The following is a 7,008-nucleotide window of genomic DNA, read 5'->3' as shown; positions in this document are numbered from 1 at the left end:
TTTTAAATGCACAGCATACTTACAGCCTGTCTGGTTCTCCAGTGACCTCTGCTAAGAAAACAGAATCCGTGGGTGGAGCCTGGTTAAACCACACCAGAAAGCCACTGCCAAAGCCCATTTATTACGTGACCCCTCCTACTTCCCTTCCATCCCGCCCTCATGTTTTTTAAACAAATTTTTTTTTCTGCTGATTTTATTTCTTTATTTTTTGTCTCTTGTGGATGCCTTTTTTTTTTTTTTTTTTTTTGGCTGCATTGGGTCTTCGTTGCTGCGTGTGGGTTTCTCATTCCAGTGGCTTCTCTTGTTGCAGAGCACGGGCTCTAGGCGGGTGGGCTTCAGTAGTTGTGGCACACGGGCTCAGTAGTTGTTATAGCAGCCTATATTTTAAAAAGCATTTCCCTCACCCCCTTTTTTTCTTCAGTCTCTGTAGGCAGTATTTTCGTTTTCTCCTGGGGTGTTTACATTTCAAAGACATTCACAACTTCAAGGACAGAGAAAGAATGAAGTTTTTCTCCTAGGAGTTTTGGGGTGTATTTCTCTATTATCAGAAGTCTAGGGTGACTACTGTTTAAATTTTTTCTTTGTATTAGGGGTTGGGCAACATGAGGCAGTCTGTTTCAATCACCACAACATCCTCCCCTTTGCTCTCCTCACTTTCCCAGGGATTCTTAGCATCCTAATCAGGCTTTCTCACAAGTACTTGGACCTTAATCTGCAGTAGCTTGTGCCCTCCTAGCTTTGCAAAATGGCACATGAAGGTCTCCAACTTATTATTCTGCTCTTGTACCTTGTCTGCCAGCCCCGAAGCTAGCAGAGTCGTGGACAACTGCATGTTCTTCTCTAATTTCAGCTCTTTTTCCAACTGTCTAACGCAAGCTTCAGCCTCTTCAGATGCTTTGGGCATCAGTGGCCACAGAACTGCCCGCAGTAGAGGACAGCCCACCGCAGCAGCCATTAGTTTCCCTTCTTTGCCACAGTGTGCTCTGCTCAGTTCCTCAAACAAATGCATCAACACACCCGGCTTTTTCAGGGTGCCCCTGTACTCACACATTGGTCCACAAGCATCTAACATACAGGCCACCCCTCCTGACATAGAGGTTGATGTCTAACTCAGGATATTATCCTCAAATGCCTCTTTCTCAGGGCTTGCTTCTTCAGTCTCCTGGCTGCCGTATCAGTTGTTAGTTCACAACCTGTCTGCTGTACACACTGAGCAAGGAGAGACTGAAGAAATAAGCAGACCACTCCAGATTGGTAGCTGGCAGGTTTAATAAGAAGGGAGCTTACTTATGAGGCTTGTCTTAGATGGCCACGAGATGAGTAGATCTCCACACCCACCACCAGAATCATAAAAGTTTAGATAGAGGCCTTAACTGGGATCTGTCACCTCCACAGTCCAGATGGTCTCAACACCTTACTCTCTCAAAGCTGTATCCTTGGAACAGCTCCCATTGTGGGAACAGTGGTAAGAATGGACGTTTCAAGGACAGTTGAGGGAATGAGGAACCTCTGATTGCCTGAGTCCAGCCCATCAGTCAATCACTGATTACGTCCTCTTGATGACCTCCTCCAATATACTTTGTGTCCTTTATTTTTGACCACACCCCGGGGCATGCAGGATAATAGTTCCCCCACCAGGGATGGAACTTGGCCACACCCCCCGCCCCCCGCAGTGGAAGCACGGAGTCTTAACCACTGGACAGCCAGGGAAGTCCAGTTTGTGTCCTTTTTTTAGTCAGTTTATCTAGAGGTTTTTCTCTTGTATTGATCTTTTCATAAAATTAGCTTTTAAGTTTTGTTAATTTTTCTCTAGTGTTTGTTTTCTATTTCATTATTTCTGGACTTTATTATGTTTTTTCCTACTTACTTTGAATTTAATTTGATCATCTTTCACTTCTGAAGTTGAAAGCCTTAATAATTGATAGAAGCCCCCTTGCCTCTTCTAATGTAAGTATTTGAAGCTATAAATTTTTCTTATAGCACTGTTTTAGGTGGATACACAAAGTCTGATGTACTGTTTTCATTTTCATTCAATTTAAAATATTTTCTAATTTTCCTTGTGATTTTTTTCTTTGACCCCATGGATTATTTAGAAGTTGTTTAAATATTTGGGGCTTTCATAGGTATCTACGTATATTGATTTCTAATTTAATTTTATTGTCACAGAACATACTATGTGGGCTTCAGTCTTTTGAAGTCTATTTAAATTTGCTTTATGGCCCAGAATATATTTTTTCTCAGAAAATGGTCCCTGTTCATTGAAAAGAATGTGTATTCTGAAGTTGCCAGGTGTAATGTTCTATAAATGTCAATTAAGTTAAGGTAGCTGAAAGTGTCATTCAGATCTTCTGTATTCTTATTATTTAGTTGCTCTGTCAATTATAGTGAGAGATGTCTTACATCTACAATTATGATTGTGAATTTGTTTTTCCCTTTAGTTATTTCAGTTTTTGCTTCATGTATTTTGAGACTCCATTATTAGGCACAAGTATATTTATAATAGTTGTAGCTGCCTGATATATTTCCTTTTCATCATTATGAAGTGTCCTTCTTTGTTTTTAGTGTTTATTTTTGTCCTGAAGTCCATTTTGTCTGGTATGTATTTAGCCACTCCTTATGCTTTCTAATGTTTCCTCTTTCCAACTTTATTTTTTATTGGAGTATAATTGCTTTACAATGTTGTGTTAGTTTCTGCTGTACAATGAAATGAATCAGCTATATGTATACATATGTCCCCTCCCTCTTGGACCTCCCTCCCATCCCCACCCCATCCCACCCATCTAGGTCATCACAGAGCACCGAGCTGAGCTTCCTGTGCTCTATAGCTGTCTATTTTACACATGGTAGTGTATATGTATCAATCTTAGTCTCCCAGTTCGTCCCACCCTCCCTTTCCCCCACTGTATCCACATGTCTGTTCTCTACGTCTGTGTCTCTATTCCTGCCCTGGAAATAGGTTCATCTGTACCATTTTTCTAGATTCCACATATATGCGTTAGTATACGATATTTGTTTTTCTCTTTCTGACTTACTTCACTCTGTATGACAGTCTCTGGGTCCATCCACATCTCTACAAATGACCCAATTTCGTTCCTTTTTATGGCTGAATAATATTCCATTGTATATATGTACCACAGCTTCTTTATCCATTCATCTGTCGATGGACACTTAGGTTGTTTCCATGTGCTGGCTATTGTAAATAGAGCTGCAGTGAACTTTGGGGTACATGTGTCCTTATGAATTATGGTTTTCTCAGGGTATATGCCCAGTAGTGGGATTGCTGGGACATATGGGAGTCCTATTTTAGTTTTTTGAGGAACCTCCATACTGTTCTCCATAGTGGCTTTATCAATTTACATTCCCACCAACAGTGCAAGAGCATTCCCTTTTTTTCCATGCCCTCTCCAGCGTTTATTGTTTGTAGATTGTTTGATGATGGCCATTCTGACCGGTGTGAGGTATTACCTCACTGTAGTTTTGTTTTGCATCTCTCTAATAATTAGTGACGTTGAGCATCTTTACATGTGCCTCTTGGCCACCTGTATGTTTTCTTTGGAGAGATGTCTATTTAGGTCTTCCATCCATTTTTTGATTGGGTTGTTTGTTTTTTGATATTGAGCTGCTTGTATATTTTGGAGATTAATCCTTTGTCCATTGATTTGTTTGCAAATATTTTCTCCCATTCTGAGAGTTGTCTTTTTGTCTTGTTTATAGTTTCCTTTGCTGTGCAAAAGCTTAAGTTTGATTAGGTCCCATTTGTTTATTTTTGTTTTTATTTTCATTACTCTAGGAGATGGGTCAAAAAAGATCTTGCTGGGCTTCCCTGGTGGCGCAGTGCTTGAGAGTCCACCTGCCGATGCAGGAGACGCGGGTTCGTGCCCCGTTTCGGGAGGATCCCACATGCCGCGGAGCGGCTGGGCCCGTGAGCCATGGCCGCTGGGCCTGCGCGTCCGGAGCCTGTGCTCCGCAAATGGGAGAGGCCACGACAGTGAGAGGCCCGCATAACGCAAGGAAAAAAAAAAAAAAAAAAAAGATCTTGCTGTGGTTTATGTCACAGAGTGTGTTTCCTGTGTTTTCATCTAAGAGTTTTATACTGTCTGGTCTTACATTTAGGTCTTTAATATATTTTGAGTTTATTTTTGTGTATGGTGTTAGGGAGTGTTCTAATTTAATTCTTTTACATGTAGCTGTCCAGTTTTCCCAGCACCATATATTGAAGAGGCTGTCCTTTCTCTGTTGTATATTCTTGCCTCCTTTGTCATAGATTAGGTGACCATAGGTGTGTGGGTTTATCTCAGGGCTTTCTATCCTGTACCATTGATCTATATTTCTGTTTTTGTGCCAGTACCATATTGTCTTGATTACTGTAGCTTTGTAGTTTAGTTTGAAGTTGGGGAGCCTCATTCCTCCGGCTCCATTTTTCTTTCTCAAGATTGCTTTGACTATTCGGGGTCTTTTGTGTTTCCATACAAATTGTAAAATTTTTTCTTCTGATTCTGTGAAGAATGTCAGTGGTAATTTGATAGGGATTGCATTGAATCTGTAGATTGCTTTGGGTAGTTTAGTCATTTTCACAATGTCACTTCTTCCAATGTCTCCATCTGCTTGTGTCATCTTTGATTTCTTTCATCAGTGTTTTATAGTTTTCTGAGTACAGGTCCTTTGCCTCCTTAGGTAGGTTTATTCCTATGTATTTTATTCTTTTTGTTGCAATAGTAAATGAGATTTTTTCCTTAATTTCCCTTTCTGATCTTTCATTGTTATAGGAATGCAAGAGATTTCTGTGCATTAATTTTGTATCCTGCAACTTTACGAAATTCATTGATTAGATCTAGTAGTTTTCTGGTGGCATTTTTAGGATTTTCTGTGTATAGCATCATGTTATCTGCAGACAGTGACAGTTTTACTTCTTTTCCAATTTGGATTCCTTTTATTTCTTTTTCTTCTCTGATTGCCATGGCTAGGACTTCCAAAGCTGTGTTGAATACTAGAGGCGAGAGTGGACATCCTTGTCTTGTTCCTGGTCTTTGTGGAAATGCTTTTAGTTTTTCACCATTGAGAATGATTTTTGCTGTAGGCTTGGTCTCTGTTATGTTGAGGTAGGTTCCCTCTATGCCCATTTTCTGGAGCTTTTTTTTTTTTTTTTTTTTTTTTTTGTGGTACGCAGGCCTCTCACTGTTGTGGCCTCTCCCGTTGCGGAGCACAGGCTCCAGACGTGCAGGCTCAGCGGCCATGGCTCATGGGCCTACCTGCTCTGCAGGATGTGGGATCTTCCCGGACTGGGGCATGAACCCGTGTCCCCTGCATTGGCAGGCAGACTCTCAACCACTGCGCCACCAGGGAAGCCCTTCTGGAGCTTTTACCATAAATGGATGTTGAGTTTTGTCAAAAGCTTTTTCTGCGCCTATTGAGATGAACATATGGTTTTTATTCTTTAATTTGGTAAAATCATGTATCACATTGATTTGCGTATATTGAAGAATCCTTGCATTCCTGGGATAAATCCCACTTGATCAGGGCGTATGATTCTTTTAGTGTGTTGTTGATTCTATTTGCTAGTATTTTGTTGAGGATTTTTTCATCTATGTTCATCAGTGATATTGGTCTGTAATTTTCTTTTTTTGTAGTGTCTTTGTCTGGTTTTTGGTATCAGGGTGATGGTGGCCTTGTAGAATGAATTTGGGAGGGTTCCTCCCTCTGCAATTTTTTGGAAGAGTTTGGGAAGGATAGGTGTTAGCTCTTCTCTAAATGTTTGATAGAATTTACCTGTGAAGCCATCTGGTCCTGGACTTCTGTTTGTTGGAAGATTTTACATTACAGTTTCAATTTCATTACTTGTGATTGGTCTGTTTATACTTTCTAATTCTTCCTGGTTCAGTCTTGGAAAATTGTACCTTTCCAAGAATTTGTCCACTTCTTCCAGGTTGTCCATTTTATTGGCATACAGTTGCTTGTAGTATTCTCCTGTGTTCCTTTGTATTTCTGTGGTGTCAGTGGTAATTTCTCCTGTTTCATTTCTAATTTTGTTGATTTGTGTCCTCTGCCTTCTTTTTTCTTGATGAGTCCAGCTAAAGGTTTATCAATTTTGTTCATCTTCTCAAAGAACCAACTTTTAGTTTTACTGATCTTTGCTATTGTTTTCTTTGTTTCTGTTCCATTTATTTCTGCTCGGATATTTATGGTTCTTTCCTTCTGCTAACTTTGGGTTTTGTTTGTTTTTCTTTCTCTAGTTAGGTGTAAGGTTAGATTGTTTATTTGAGATATTTCTTGTTTCTTGAGGTAGGATTGAATTGCTCTAAACTTCCCTCTTAGAACTGCTTTTGCTGCATCCCATAGGTTTTGGGTCTTCATGTTTTCATTGTCATTTCTTTCTTTGTATTTTTTGATTTCCTCTTTGATTTCTTCAGTGATCTCTTGGTTATTTAGCAGCACACTGTTTAGCCTCTATGTGTTTGTTTTTTACAGTTCTTTTCCTGTAATTGATTTCCAATCTCATAGTGTTGTGGTCACAAAAGATGCTTGATATGATCAATTTTCTTAAATTTTCTGAGGCTTGATTTGTGACCCAAGATGTGATCTTTCCTGGAAAATGTTCCATGTGCACTTGACACAAAAGTGTATTCTGCCGCTTTCGGGTGGAATGTCCTGTAAATATCAATTAGATCTATCTGGTCTATTGTATCATTTAAAGCTGTGTTTCCTTATTCTGTCTAGATGATCTGTCCATTGGTGTAAGTGGAGCGTTAAATTCCCCCACTATTATTGTTACCATTGATTTCCCTTATGTATTGAGATGCTCCTGTGTTGGGTACATAACTGTTTACAATTGTTATATCTTCTTCTTGGATTGATCCCTTGATCATTATGTAGTGTCCTTCCTTATCTCTTGTAACAGTCTTTATTTTAAAGTCTATTTTATCTGATATGAGCATTGCTACTCCAGCTTTCTTTTGATTTCCATTTGCATGGGATATCTTTTTCCATCCCCTCACTTTCAGTCTGTATGTG

Source organism: Lipotes vexillifer, unplaced genomic scaffold, assembly GCF_000442215.2.
Source record: "Lipotes vexillifer unplaced genomic scaffold, Lipotes_vexillifer_v1.1 scaffold422, whole genome shotgun sequence".
NCBI classification, from domain to species: domain Eukaryota; kingdom Metazoa; phylum Chordata; class Mammalia; order Artiodactyla; family Lipotidae; genus Lipotes; species Lipotes vexillifer.
Note: the sequence above shows the minus strand (reverse complement) of the source record.